The sequence below is a fragment of the Euprymna scolopes genome, chromosome 17, assembly GCF_053919585.1.
Source record: "Euprymna scolopes isolate OS-2025 chromosome 17, ASM5391958v1, whole genome shotgun sequence".
NCBI classification, from domain to species: Eukaryota; Metazoa; Mollusca; class Cephalopoda; order Sepiida; family Sepiolidae; genus Euprymna; species Euprymna scolopes.
Genome location: NC_136498.1, coordinates 63,298,054 through 63,314,490, shown reverse-complemented (window position 1 = coordinate 63,314,490; position 16,437 = coordinate 63,298,054). Strand labels below are relative to the sequence as shown.

Sequence of the window (16,437 nt, the reverse complement as noted above, 5' to 3'; positions counted from 1 at the left end):
CGATGAGGTAAATTGAAATCCGAGGTAGAGGAAATAAAATTGATGAACAATTGATAGCCAGAAAGGATAAGATACAAGTTAGAAAAGCATTTCATCCAAGGCATGAAAATTGTTAAACAAAATGTCTTTACTATAAGCTTTAAAAATAATAGTACAAGCTTCAATTTGAAATTTATTTATCTTGAAAGTGCACTTTTATAAATTTTACAAAGTAAGGTATAAAAATTTAATTTAAATTGAATCAAAAAATTACCTTGGATTTATTTTATGTAATGTACATTCTGTTGCACTTTTTAAAAACATTATCTTTCATCTAGCAATTAATGATATAGATATAAAATTTTCAATGATTTTTCCTCACACCACAACTCATTTTTGCAACCCCCTCTTTGTATTATTACAAGTCTGAATATTCTCTGTTTCAGTTTGTATTTCTCCTCACACCACAACTCATTTTTTGCAATCCCCTCTTTGTAATACAGGTCTGAATAATGAGAAAATCTGAATTTTTTTAACAAAAACTTTAAAATAAGTTTTTTAGATTAAATTTTTAAAAACTTCTTTCAGAATAGAAAATCTTTAAAATGTAATAAGGAACATATTTCATATAGGTTTCATTAACATTCAGTACATAACGAGAAAAATAGAGATGAAAATTTCAAAAGGAATGTATAACTGGTTACGGTCAATAGTAGTCCTCGCTAGCGAAAGTCTCTGTTATTGTTATTCTATTATTATTATTATCATTTAAAACATTTTGTGTCCTACTCTTTCGCGCGAGGGCTAATATTTCAACAAAGATATGTTCATTTCAAAATAAAAGTCATTCTGAAATAAGAAAAACAAAAAGCAGAAGTCTCAGTTCCAATTAAAAAAAAACATTGTTCGTAGGTAGGTCAAAGACGAAATATATATATATATATATATATATATATATATATATATATATATATATATATGTATATATATAGTCATCCACATACAGTACTGGTTTCGCTGTTTCTCACCACGGATAGACAGGCAACTGCCTCAGCCAGGATCGAAACCTGACCGCCTAAATGACAGCCTAGACTTCTCACCATTGCGCTATACAGATGCTGCTGCGCGGGTAGTGAATTAACGATGTTTTCACATCGTCCAAATGCCTTCGCTCGATTTGTTTACACAAAGAGCGTCGCTTAATACTCTAATGGCAGTTTGTATATCACTTCCCAATATGCTCAACCCAAGATAGAGAGCATTCTAGTCATCCACATACAATACTACAATACTGTTTCGCTGTTTCACTTCATATATATATATATATATGTGTGTGTGTGTGTGTGTGTGTGTGTGTGTGTGTGTGTGTGTGTGTATATTAGCGTTGGGACGAGTAATTGGAATCGGAATCGAGAATTAAAAAAATCGGAACTTTTGGGGGTATCGGGGAAAAATGTGCAGAGTTTCCGATGCCAAAAACGATTCTTTTAATTATCTTTTTGTAATAATTGATTTTGTTGAAGCAATATCTTCTGCTTCTAGTGTTAATGATAAAATAGTAAACAATATTTATTGATTTTAAATCACCAGTAAAACTAAAGTCTATAGATCATATCCTACAAGGGTTTTTCTTTTACGTTTGAGAAAATATCTAATATCTGCACATTTAACATGCTTTTATGGTAATCGGAGGGGGGGTTATAACAATTCTATTGTTAAATATTAAGAAATTTGTAAAGAATCGGAATCGGTAATTGTATCGGAATCGGGGAAAATATTGGAATCGTCCCATCACTAATATATATATATATATATATATATATATATATATATATATATATGTGTGTGTGTGTGTGTGTGTGTGTGTGCACGCGCGTGTGTGTTCGCAGACCATTTCTAGACGAGGCACTGTCCGTCTTTCCAGATCGGTTAACATTTTGTCATTCTGACACTGCGAAAAAACAAAAAAAAACAAAAACAAACAAAAATAAACGCATAGAATAAAGTTATAATTTCTCGTTGTCCTGTCTTTACATTCATACACTACATGGTGGTCATGTGACACCAAGCTTTGTTGCGTGTAAAAGCGTTATTTTCTCCGCCTTCTTTAAGTTATTTAACGACATCATGGGGTCTCGCGACGTTCCATCCCGAGATTCTATCATTTGATTTCTTCAAGCGACGTTCGCTTCCGTCGCCTTTTCTCTCCCCCCCTCAGACTCTCTTTCTCTCTCTATCTTATACTCTCTCTCTCTTTCACTCTCTCTCCCGCCGTATTTTTTAAAAATGTTCATTGATTAGTTATTTCATGTCAGACGAAAGCAAATTTTTTTTTTTTTTTACACAAGTTTGATTTGACGAGAGAAAGACTTTATCAAGAAATATTTTATCGAGGCAGGAGTTAATTTCGGTCGCCGCCCCTCCTAACCTTTTCCATTAGACAGCTCTATTTCGCGCTCCCTCTACCTCTTAATCTTTTCCGTTTGTCAGGCAGCATTAAATAATATTATGGATCATAATATCTTCGAGGTACGAATGGAATAAACTTTCTTGAAGTTTCACATTATGGAAGCCAGAGACCCCTTCGTCCTACACCTCTGTAGCATATTCTCGATTGATAAAAAAAAAAAGACAGAAAGAAAAAAAAAAGAAAGAAATTGTAAAAGGAATGTTATTACACATTCCTTACTGCAGTAAACAAACACAACGACAGACATAAATGCGAACGTTAAAGTCACTGTAACATTTAATGATTTTATCTTTGCCATAAATTTGCTGTCACCGTTTGTCTGCTCGTCCAGGAGGTACAATTGAAAACAAAGCCCTATACCAAGATCATTTTTTTCTCGGATGATATTTTATGCGTAATCCAATGGTTGTATTAGTTTATATTAGCTTTTAATAATTTAGTTGAATATTCGCAACGGCAACAACAAAGTTTTACGTTATTCGGTACTTATGCAGTATAAGGACAGTGCTATCGTCGGAATCGTCCGGGTGGTTTACGGAAAACACTGGAAGGCCCCGAACGAAAGTTTTTCCGCAGAAACACTGGTCAATTTTTTAAATGAAAATTTATTTCTGTCAGTACGAAGCTAATTCAATGAAAAATTAATTGAAAAAATGAAAACATTGGACAATTTTTACGAAACTTTTAGAAAATTAGAATCAAAATCAAGAAAAAAAAAATTCACTGTAAGATAAGTTTTATGAATCTGGCCTTCGAGCTAAGATTCGAGTGTAGTATCTGTTTTGATGCCACACTTAAGTTAACTTGTCCTTAATCAATGTAGGGAAAACTCTTCTTTACTGGGACACTTTGTAATTTAGCCTTCTGCCAGGGTGTTTTTTTTTTTTTTTTTTTTTTTTTACATCGATTTTAGCTCTGTTGAGCCAGGTTCGAAACCGGTCAGCTAGCTTTTTCACTTTTTATTTTTTAATTCATCATAATTAATAAAATCGGTTTGTACATATCTATTATTAAATTTTGTAACCTTAAAAGATATATCATATCTATACTCATGTAAATTTGTTGTTTTCTGTGTGTATTGATATACATATTAAAAACCCTTTTTCTATTTATTTAACAAAATACAACTTTGTTATATATATGAATCGTTGAATTGCATTTATCTGAAAAAGATCTAGCTAATTTGCACATTCTTTTAAACATTCATTTTAATTAATTCCCTCTTAGTGCTTTTTTTTTACACAGTGATCACCACTTATCAAGGCCCGGAAGCCACTCAGGGGTAAGTGTTATTGCAAGTACATTACGTTAGTGTGGAGATTTGATGAAGTGTTTACTTAAGGGGGCGGTTCATTAGGAATTTGTTAACGTTGGACTTGAACACATCCAAGTTGTAGTCAGGTGGGAAGCAGGCAGACGGAACAGAGTTCCACAGGCGTGCAGTTCTAAGAAAGAAGCTTTGTTCATGGAATCCACGTTTTGATTTAAGCACAGATATAGAGTGGGGGAAATTTTTGACAGTAGATTCAGCTAGACGGGTGTTTTTCGTGAAAGATTGGCGAGGGGGGACCAGAGATTGGAGTTCAGACGAGCACCTGCCATGGAAATAACGATAAAACAAGGATAGGCTCGCAACGTCTCGTGTCGGTTTTCTGATGGGATGATCATGTTTAGTTATTATAGTCATAAATCGCTAAGAAAAAACGAGTGAAAAAATGTTGGATATGAAAAAATATATAAAAACATTATTTTTTTTTTTACATATCCAACATTTTTTCACTTGTTTTTCTTGGACATTTATGACTATAATCAATTGCGGGTTCACTTAATGCCATAACCAGCAAATTCTAGCATTGCTACAAAAATAATTTGCTGATTTCTTTGTCCTCTGATGAGAAGAATAACAAGAATAGCATTCTTTGAAACTCTGCGGAATAAGGACTTTGTAGATGTTTTTTGGAGTATTCAGTCGAACAATAAATTTTGATTGTAAATTTAAACTTACTGTTTTAATTTTCTTTCTCTTAATAAGCTCTACTCTCTATTGCGTATTGAGCTTTTTTATTCGGTTGGGATTAAATTATATACATATAACTAGTATCTATATCAGATTGAAGTTTACCATTGCGTATATCAGGTAAACACTCCATCGTTTTAATTTCATTACTTTATATATATATATATATATATATATATATATATATATATATATATATATATATATATATATATATATATATATATATATATATATATATACTGTTTCGGTGATTTAAAAACAAAACAGCATATTACATCATGACTCCCCAGCAGTGTTGATCAAACACCACCTCCCTTAATCTTAGGAAGAAGACATGTTATATATATATTTACCATTTTTAGGATTAATTTTTCCACTTATTATTATATGCTATAATAATAATGATCTGCAAAATAGAAATTTTCAGTTAAAATTAACAAAAATTCATAGAAAAATATTGAAAAAATCGATTTCTTCTTTCTTATACGCTTGGCCCATTTTTTTGCTCATGAGTGTGTGTGTATGTGTGTGTGTGTGTGTGTGTGTGTGTGTGTGTACATCTATACCTATGTGTGTGTGTGTGCTGTTCAACTTATTTGACACTCGGACAACGCTTGTGAGTTCACCTAGTATTTAACAACAAAAAAAAAAAAAAAAAAGAAAGAAACAATTATTGATGTACTTCCGACACCGAAAGATTAGGAGACGGCATCAATTCTCAGTCCAGGAAAAGTTCCAGTCGCGTGCTACGATGCCGAAAGAGAGCTGAGGCAATTTGTAGTTTTATCTTCTTACAAGACCGAATGGCTGAACATAGGTAATTTAATTGTGTTGTCTGCTTATAGAGCGAACCAGCCCTCCAGAGACGATGCACCTTTTTTTTTTCCCATATATTCATAAAGGTACTGTGCCGCGTTATCTACACGCTTAACTGTGGGGCAACACCTAAAGTTATAAGTAAGACGGACTATGATTAGGAGAAAGGCAGATTAGAAAACATTGTTAGCAGTGCAGTAAAGGTACAGTGGTGTGTCTACTCGTGTTGTACGATGGCACGGACGGGAGCGCGTGCACAAACTATGGCTTGATTTTTAGTGTTGCATGACCAGTACTGATGTAGGAATAATGTAACTATGTGACTGACATAACCGGAAGAACGAGGAAATAGTATCGTTTCCACTTGCTGTTTACTGTCTTTTGTATTTTAAACTCCTTTTCACTCTAAACAAGACATAGATGAATCCACAAGCGTTGCCACTTGGAAATTTTAGGATCGTGTCTAATAGGGGATTGTGAGTAATTGAGAAGCGAGATGTCTCTCCACATTACATTGAAACTTCTGCAGGTAAGTGTAGTCAGGGAATCAGGAAACAGGGGAGGGAATTCCAAAATCTAGCAGCCCGAGGGAAGAATCTATTAGAGTAGAAGACTATCCGATATTTAGGAACCTCAACAGTGAAGAGGTGGGATTTTGCTACAGAATATTCTTTAAATATCTGGACACCATGGAACTTTCACGGCGTTTTCTAGATCAGTGTGTAAAAGTTATTCATTTTGTTGATAAAAAGCATTTCTTTTGAAGTAATGTCTGTAACGGTCAATACTATAAAAAAAAATTAATCCCAATTATGTAAAAAATAATTGTAAATGAAACGAATATATATATATATATATATATATATATATATATATATATATATATATATATATGTATATATATATATATATATTTGAATACATTAATTAAAAAATGCACTTTTGGTCGACGGAACGATACAACTGGATTTTGGAACAATTAATTTAAAAATGTGTAATGTCAGAATTATTATACCTTAGCTACACCGTGTTCATCAGCAACCGCCATTTTTGTTGATCGGTTGAAATGTGATAACGTACATACGGACATGAATTGCATAAGCGTCTTATATACACATGTGTGTGTGTGTATATATATATATATATATACATATATATATGTATATAATATAATATAATATACGGCATAATCGCGTTGACACACCGGTTCTCGTCAGATCACCGAAGTTAAGCAACGTTGAGCCTGGTTAGTACCAGATGGGTGACCATTTGGGAATTCCAGGCACTGTTTGTGCTCTTCGTTTATTTCGGCATTTGTTTCCAGTTGTCCTGTACATACACTTCACTTGCTACCGGCATTTAACAATGTTGACTCAGGAGAGCTGTGACTGGAGATTACGAACCTACTGCCACAAAAATTTCGCGCGCAGGTACCTCTTCGTGTTTATCCATAGTCTGTCAAAAAAACGATGGAGCGCCGGCCCATATATATATATATATATATATATATATATATATATATATATATATATATATATATATATATATATATATTACAATAGAAAAATTTGAGCATGAAAAATAATATGGTTAAGCTTAAACATGGAAAAGTAAAGGACTAGTTGTTAAAACTGGAAAAGAAAAGGACAGGATATTCTAGTAAAAAATATAGATTTATACCTTAAAATATTGCAGCATTAAGAATTGATTATATAATGTTATAAATTGAATTTGAAAAAAAAAAATACTTAATGCTGCAATATTTTAAGTTATAAATTTATTATATTTTTTACTAGAATACCTTGTCCTTTTTTTTCTAGTTTTAACAACTCGTCCTTTACTTTCCATATTTAAGCTTAAACATATTACTTTTCATACTCGCATTTTTCTATTGTAATCCATGATTTTTCCAGGTTTCCAATAAATTCACTTGTTCTTTGTTTAATTTAATTCTTATTTTTTTACCCCCATAAACACATGTAAATGTACGGCACTCGTCTGCTTTCAATAACCCCCTTAATTACCCCCTTTCATGCTTACATTTTCTGTTTCACTTGTTACGTCTCTTTTAGCAACAGCAGTGAATTAGTAGCAACCGTAGTCGCTGAAGTGACGTGATTGCTATGGAAACCAATCATAAAAGCGTCGCTCACCTGCACCAGAAAATTCACCATAACTTTTGTTTTACTGAACAAGAAATGAATTTTTTTTTACAATATAGAAGGTGGTCTATAAACTGTAATAATTGTTTGAAATTTATTCGAAAAATGAGCGAGCGCTGAAGCTTTTAAACAATTCTAAATGACTAAAACTGTCACTTAACCATATATTCAAACACGGTTGTGTTTGGATGATATATATATATATATATATATATATATATATATATATATATATATATATATATTAGTAGGCCACCCGGCGTTGCTCGGTCGTCAAATAAGCATAAGTATTATATTTTAATTAGTGCAGAATTTTTATTTAGCATAAGCAGTAATATCGTAGGTATTAAACGAAAATATCTTTAAAAATTAGTAATAAAAATAAAAATAAATAAATAAACGGAACTAAACTGAGACATATGCATGCGAGTATTATGTTTTTTTTTTACCAAATAGTTCACTTCTTGTAAGTAAAAAAAAAAAAGAATTTTCGAACTGAGATTGAAACCAAAACCTAAAGACAGTCAAGTACGATAACCATTAGGCCAGCTTGACACGAACTTTAAATAATGTTTACTTATTCTTGACATTTGTCATGTGACCAATTAACGCATGCACATTCGTGAAACAGTTGACAGACAGATAAAAATCTGATGACTCCCACATAACAATTTTCCAATTTTGACCCCCCTCAGCAGCCCTTTTTTTCTGGATGAAAACAGATTAAAAAGTTTTCCACTTGTCTGATTACGCTATATATTGAATTTCCATTTTGTAGTAAAAGATTCGTTGAACATATAGGTGGAGAAGTGTCGTCACACACACATATTCTTTGCGTAACTTAACGTTTTTAAAATCTTTGAATTCAATTTTAAAAAATTATATGCTCTCCTTGTGTCCAGTCTCCTATTGATTTTCCACAGCAGCAATGTTTGGCACGAACCCTTTCATTTAATACACGGGACAGAGGGATATTGTTCTTATTCCATCAGACAAAGCTGGGTAGAAGTCTTAATTTACTTCATGATTACTACGAAACCAGGCGTGCGAATTAGCAACACAACTGAAGGAAAAATAGCCATTAACGGATCCGTTTGCATTCCTCGACAGTAGCGCTTGAGGCGATCAGCAATAAGAACCTCGCTCTAAAATGAAGCTGCCATGCCTGGAAAGTGCATACCTTAACACTCAGTCGGCCCATACCCGACTTTTACAATGAAAGGTTTGATTGTTCAGATCAGACGTTCTGTAACGTTAATCGCAAACTACATTTGTATATGTATCGTGGTCTTCAGTGATGCATAGTTGTCATTGCCGATTTCGAGTCCTGCATTATATCGGACAGCAACCTCGACATAACTCCGCCGTTAACCGTTGATTTCGCCTTGTCAGTGACCATTGGTCTTATCTGGAATTTAAGCGGCAACAAGCCTCCCCAAGGTTCCAGCCCTCTTCGCACTCATCCAGTGGAAGTCTGGTTAGTGCGTTTTTCCATCATCCTTAACCCTCCTCGACTACTTGTTGTGATATCAGTTGATGTCGAAACTTTTTATTTTGGATGGAAGCAAATTAAAATGAAATAGTTTCAGTTTTCTTGATTCCATATGTTGTTTTCTTTGTGTTTTTACTCATGTAGCAGTTTCTATGTGTCCGGCTAGCGAACAGAATTCATATACATTGGTTTCTGCTTTCAAGGGTTTTCTTTAATATTTCAGCCGTTTTCATTATTGTATCATCTCAGCCACTCACCTGATTCCAATCCTCCCATTCTTTTTTCAAAGTTTTTCGGGATTGTTCCGAGTGTTTTTACTATTATTGATGTTATCTTGATTTTCTTCATCTTCTATAACCCTTTGTATTCTCTGGCCAATCCGGGTATTTGCTCATAGAATTTTGTGACTGCCGGTTTTGGTGTTTGTACAATTTGTCTGGCCGTTAAAGATGCGGTTGTCTGCAAAATTTCCTGTGTGCTGCCTTCCCTTTCTATTCTTGTATTATTTTTGGGCTAGTTAGCTGCATTCGCGTATTATATTGTTTATCATTTGATCCCTTGTCTACAGGGTCTGCATTTGCTGTTTCCCTGTGTCTTGTCGACCTTTGCTTTGATGTGTTTTGTTCTAATCGCGTTATCTTGTGCGGTTGATATTAGCGAATCAGTTTTTTCTGTTCTGGTTTCCTTTTCGTAGTCATGTCGAAGTGTCTTCGTTAGTCTCATCTTTTGTTATCCTTATAAATCGTCAGTTTAGTTATTTCCCTTCCCATTTTATTTTCTCGTTTTATTTCTTGCCTCTTTTTTTGCTATATTGTTCATGACTGCTGTTGTGGTAATTATCCTTTCTGTGTTCAGCGTTATGTATTTTTCTAATTCATTTATTATTATTATTATTATTATTATTATTATTATTATTATTATTATTGTAATAATAATAATAACATTATTATTATTATTATTATTGTAATAATAATAATAATGATATTATTATTATTATTATTATTATTATTGTAATAATAATAATAATAATAATAATAACAACAACAATAAGCCAAGATTCAGAAGAGATGGGGAAGATTTCCAGGTTATTTGAGCTCTCCGTAACTGCGCAAAAGTCTGATTTTCATAGACAAATATATGTAAGACTTATCATTAGACTGAGCCAAACTCCAAGAGAGAGGGAGAAAATTATAACTTATTTGAGCCATTCTTTACTATGTAATTCCGATTTTCAAAGATAGATAGACCTAGGTTCTATTATTAAAGTAGATCACGATCCAGGAGGGATTGGAGAAATATAGATTATTTGGACCATCCGCATCAATTTTCATAGATACATATGCGTTATCAAACTGGGCCAAGATCAGGGAAAGACGGGGGACAATTCTAGTTTATTTGGTGATTTGTAGCTACGTCTGAAAGTCTAACTTAGAAAAAAAAAAAGAAATATTCGTTGGGCTTATTAGACTGAGCTTTAATCAAGTATATTTGAGCTCATTTAGTTCTATCTGTAACTACTTATAAAAGTCAGATTTTTATAGATAAATATTCGTACAGATTAGTTTAGACTGGGCTAAAATTAAAGAGAGGTGAAAGAATATTTATAGGATTTATAAGTTATTTGGGCTATCCATAACTACGTTTAAACGTCCGATCTTCCTAGATAAATACTTGCAACGAGTGAAAGGTTTAAATACTTGACTTGCGTGGAAGAAGTTAGCGCTAACAGCTTGGCGGGAAGCGGGATTTTTGCCTTAGGCTCTGGCAAGCAATCAAAACTGCGCCGCGGCCCCTTTTCATCATTCAGCATCCTCGCTTTCTTTACTCTTTTGTGTTTATGTCCGTTTCGCGATACACTTAATGGTCAATGCCTGTCGCTACTGACATGAACATCGACAGAGTAAAACCATACACTTTTGTCGTAAACAATGTTTTTATATACAAAACAAAAAGACACCACAAAAATCTGGACGACCAAACAAAGAAATCAATCTCAAATTGTTCCATTTTTTTTTAACAACAATAAATAAATAAATAAAACGAAAAACAAACAAACAAACAAACAAACAAACAAAAACGAAAAATAAATTAATGAATATTAAACATATGAATACAGACAGGTTAGCAAATGAGTTACGTGTTCTTCGATTCCATTGTAACACATTTGCAAGAAGAACTCGTCTTACTACCACAACGGAAAAGAACTTTCTTTCTCCCTCAGCATGCCTTTCCATAGACAGATATGTATAGAGATTCTTCCTGTGAAACATATTTTCACTAGACTGCTTCCCTGATGGTTACAACTTGATAATCTTCAAATCCAATATCAACCAATTTTGGCATAAACTGCCTCGTATGTAATCAAACGTATTCCATATCATAAATCAATGTGAATATTCCCATAGTGTTCCTCATCTTTCGGGTAACAATAATTCCGTCTCATTGACCATTATTCTCAGTTGGCTCTTAACCTTGATAAATAGTGAAAGACCGCAAGAACTCATAGCGCAACAAATAAGTACTAGAGGAAATTCTGTTCCAAGTGACGCTCTCCCGGAGGTTGGACGTTCAATCCTCAGTGCTGGCGATCCTAAAAATACAATTGCGAATTACTTAGGACTTATACCCTTTTATGGCTAACAGAACGAGAGCATACCACCCCCTGGAATGAATTAAGTAAGAGGCATCGTTGGAAATTCTGTGCAAATTACCGAGTTCGATAGAAAGAATTCCCAGATCAACAAGATATACCTGGAGAAGGTCGGAGGTTACATCAGCCAAGACGTTGTAGTTCGAAATAATTCAAAGTTAAATGAAGTTCTTACAAAAGTGTTTGATTTCGGAATGAACAATTTTTAATTAACCCACGAGGGAAGATTGTTCTTATTCCGGCAGCCAAAGTTAGGCAAAATTCATAACTTACTTTACAAATGCTACAAAGACCAGGCATGTCAGCTAACGACTCAGCTGTTTGCAATATTACTGTCGACGAGACAAGGACCTGTCATCTGGTTGGGGTCGGCAGAATTCCTACTATAATGTAGTCGTCTGTTTCACTCTAACAGGCCCAACACGTTGTATATAGACCCGGTCGCAAATGAAAAATGATAACGTCGGCACAACTTTTCTTGGAGGATTAAAAAGGTATTTATTTCGTAATTTCTCGTGACTAAAATAGCTAGTCGCTATCAGTACAGGGCACAAGTTTTAAAATATTCGCCTTTACTTAGAAATAGGGAGAGGGGACAGATTTTCGATTTGGCCGACTCTCACTGGCTAACCTTCCAGCGGTGCTTTCTTTCTCCTCTTATTTCTCCTCACTTTTATCTCTTTGTTCAGCTTCCATTTTCTCCATATATATATATATATATATATATATATATATATATATATATATATATATATATATATATATATATATAAAATTTTAATAATTAATTTATGTATCAAAGTTTTATATATCACAAATTGAAGATAAAAGATCAATAAATAATATATTGTAAATTAAAACAACAACAAAAAATAGTGTTTTTTGGAAATTTACCTGTAAAGTCCAAAGTGTAAAACCCTTTTTTTAAAAACCACGTTGATTTTTTTTTAATTGGAAGCCTATGTTCTGTTTATATTGTCCAGTAAGTAATGGACGATGACGACAATTTTTTCTATTCCATTCAATGTTTTCTTTTTTAGATATTTAAAAAAAAATTCACTTGACAAAAAAAAAAAAAAATGAAAATATAATAAATCAAAAATTTATGTATTTCTTTGAGAAAAGAAAAAAATTCCTCGAGTGTCGTTTTTTTTTAAGGCAAAATCTTATAAATAAAATTTGACTATTTTTAAACTATGGGAACACATATTTCTTCACGGACAAGGCTAGAAAACTAACGCGAACGTGTGGTTTTTATTTAATTCTATCCATCCGTAGGTCAAAACAACAAAAAAAAAACTACTTCTGGTTTTCGATAAAAAAGAAACGTAATATTCTTGCGTCATGGCGTCTTTTTCAAATAGGCGTTTAAAATATTCTTTTATTTAAAAAATAAATGGATTTTAAAATATAAATATGGATAAATTCTTAACAATGAAGAATGGAACTACACATTGATTAGTAATTTTTATAGGTAAGTGACTTTTTGGAATTTATATCGATTTTTTTATAATCGACGTAAGTTAAATTTCGTTTACTTTCTTGAAATCTTTTTTAAAGAAAACCGATTAAAAAAATATTGCATAATTTGTTATCAAACCTTTTATTTTTTTTTAATTTGGTCTTTGCTCCTTTAATAGAAAAAAATAGGGGTTGAATTACATTTTTCAAGTAGTTATAAGCTTGGAAAGATAGGATATCGAATTATTCACTATTTTTTTCACGCATTCGTAAGGACGGTTTCTGACACACCTAGTCAACGATATATATATATATATATATATATATATATATATATATATATATATATATATATATATATATATATATATATATATATATATTGTACGTGATTATGCCGCACAACCATTGGGATGATATTGAAATATATATATATATATATATATATATATATATATATATATAATTCAGAATAAGTTTTATGTATAAGGTGTGCGTGCGTACACGTACACACATTTTCTGTATGCAAGAGCATGCAAATTTATGAATGTATGTATATGTGTGTTGTATGTGTGTGTATACATACTCCCGCAGCCCGCACCTATATGTGCGCGCATCTCTCTTACCCCGTTTGATACAGGCACCCTCGATTCTTTTTTTTTTTTTCTATTCTCACTTCAATTTCGGCTCTGCCTAAAAAGCCAGGCGCCAAAATTTAAGGTAAACTAAATGTAAACCCCCTCTCCTCCTTACCATCTCCTCCAACTCTTTTCTTTCTACTTCGCTTCGCTTCCTTTTTCCTATTGTTTAAGTTTCCCAAGTGAGTCCTTTCGGAAGAGCGTCTCGCCCGCTCGGAATAAATAAATAAACTTCAATGAGACCCAGGAAGAAATAAACAAGAAGCCTTTGTCACCGGAGAAGAATCGACGTTAGTCTCATGTTTTATGGCTTTTTGTAGCGCGTAAGGAATTTCGTTTACGGCAATGGCTGAACTTTTTAGAATCACGGCGCCATTAGCGCATTCGAAGATTTAAAAAGAAAACTTTAACTGCTTCTTCCTGACCAAGGAAATGCCAAACGCACTTATTCATTTTCAGACGAATAGTTTCACTTTTATTTTTAATCGTACATCCATAAAACATTAGTTTTAAAATAGTATACAACATTGTTTACGAAGTTTCTGAATTAAAGAGATGAGGATTGGTTATTCATATTATTTGGATTCATCCCACTACTGTTCTCATCTTGTGTGTCATTTTCACAACGTTTCAGTCGATGTAACATCCGACCTCTTTTAGATGTATCTTGTCGAACTCAAGAATATTTCTGTCGAACTCGGGAATTTGAACGCAATTTCGAACAGAACCCTTATATATATATATATATATATATATATATATATATATATATATATATATATATATATATATATATATATATATATATTTGTTATTGTTTTTTTTTCTTTTTTTTTTTTCAAGCGATACGGTTAATATTGGCTCCGCCTCGAAGCTCATTTTTTTATTTACTTAGAAAGTCGCCCTTTTAATTTGTTTGGACGTATATAACATTTTTATTTATTTATTATTTTTTAAAACAGTAATCTACGTACACGAGTGTTACTAGCTGTTCAACCCGGCTATGCTCGGGCCCTATGTACTGGTCATAACTTTATGTGCATATATATATATATATATATATATATATATATATATATAATTTAAAGAACCTCAAAATCTATTAAACTGTAGGCGAGAAATAGCAAACAACTGTGTTCACAAAATAAAACTTACTCTAGGATAGCGATACAAAATAGCTTTAAAACTAACAATAACAATAGAAAACAAACAAATAAATAAATTAAATAAACATGAATATACATAAACGATCACACGCATATGTGTGTGTGTATATATATATATATATATATATATATATATGTATATATGTGCATTATTGTGTACACATAGGTATATTTATATGTATATATATATAAAAAAAAGAAGGAGAACGGCCACCTAAAACCACTAACCTAGCTCTAAAACAGATCCTTTGTTTGATCATTGGCTGGTAGGAAGGGGCGCGGTGGATACTAGAAAGCTGATTGGCCAACTAGTAATCCACAACATGTATAAAAACAAGAAGCAACGACAGAATTCGCGCACAAGCCTGACGAATCCTACAGTTGGATGAAACGCAGAATATTCAGTGTAGCTTAATCGCCATATATATTTTATAAATTACTAACTAGCTCTACCTACGTATTGAGCACTTTTGAAATAAATACTTAAAGTTTACGCATAAATCTATACTTTCGTATAGTAAATTTATGTGAATAAATGAAATAGTTATATATATATATATGTATATATATATATATATATATATATTAAAAAGTTTTACTCATGTCCAGGTAACCTACATCTAAAATTTCAAGTGTTTAGACCCAAAATTGGCGGAGGAGATTGGTAGAGTCTGAAAAAGTAAACTCTTTCAACTTTGACCTCTTGGCAGCCAAAGTTTTGCCCCGAAACTGATTAAAAAGCTTCTTGCATGTCTGAATACCCCTTTACATAAAATTTCAAATGTTTAAACTCAAAATTGGCTGAATAATTTGCTAGAGACTGCAAAGGTGATTTTCGGCCCAAACCGATTAAAAAGCTTCCCCTATATCTGAATGCACTTTCAAAAATTCAGACTAAAAATTGGCTGAGTAATTTGGTAGACCCCGCAGAGGTCAAATTTTTTAAAACTTTGACTCCAATTTTGACCCCTTAACATTTATTGTTTTGACCCCTTAACATTTATTGCTTTGGGCTCAAATAAAATTAAAAAGTTTGATCCATGTTCAAGTAACCTACATCTAAAATTTCAAGTGTTTAGACCCAAAATTAGCGCCGGAGTTTGGTAGAGCTTTCAAAGATGAAATCGTTGAACTTTGCCGCCTTAACAGCCAAAATTTTGGCCGAAAACCGATTAAAATATTTTCCCAAATCTCAATATCCCCTATGTCAAATCTCGAATCTGTAGACTGAAAATTGATAGATTAGTTTGGTAGGAAATGCGCGCGCGCGCACACACACACACACACACACACACACACACACACACACACACACACACACACACACACACAATTTCACGTTTATAGATGTATATAATTTATTTTTAAAATATATTTTTTTAAACATAATTTTAAAAATATAATTATCCACTATCGGGGAATGTGACGGGTTTGAGGGTTGGGGCCGTCAATCGGAATCGGAAAAATTTGTTCCTAATTCCCGATTCCAAAATCGATTCTTGTAATATTTTTTAAACTTAATTTTCCACTGATACTAACTGATGATAAATCTTTATTGTTTTTAAACTATTAGTAAAACAAAA

At 32.6% G+C, this 16,437-nt stretch overlaps 1 protein-coding gene and 1 pseudogene across 1 annotated transcript in view; both read left to right on the top strand.

The window, feature by feature from the left end:
• LOC145296757 (uncharacterized) overlaps positions 1 to 16,437 on the top strand; it is a 485,527-nt gene that overhangs the window by 325,131 nt on the left and 143,959 nt on the right. The window lies entirely within an intron of this gene.
• Positions 6,463 to 6,579, top strand: LOC145297103 (5S ribosomal RNA; annotated as a pseudogene).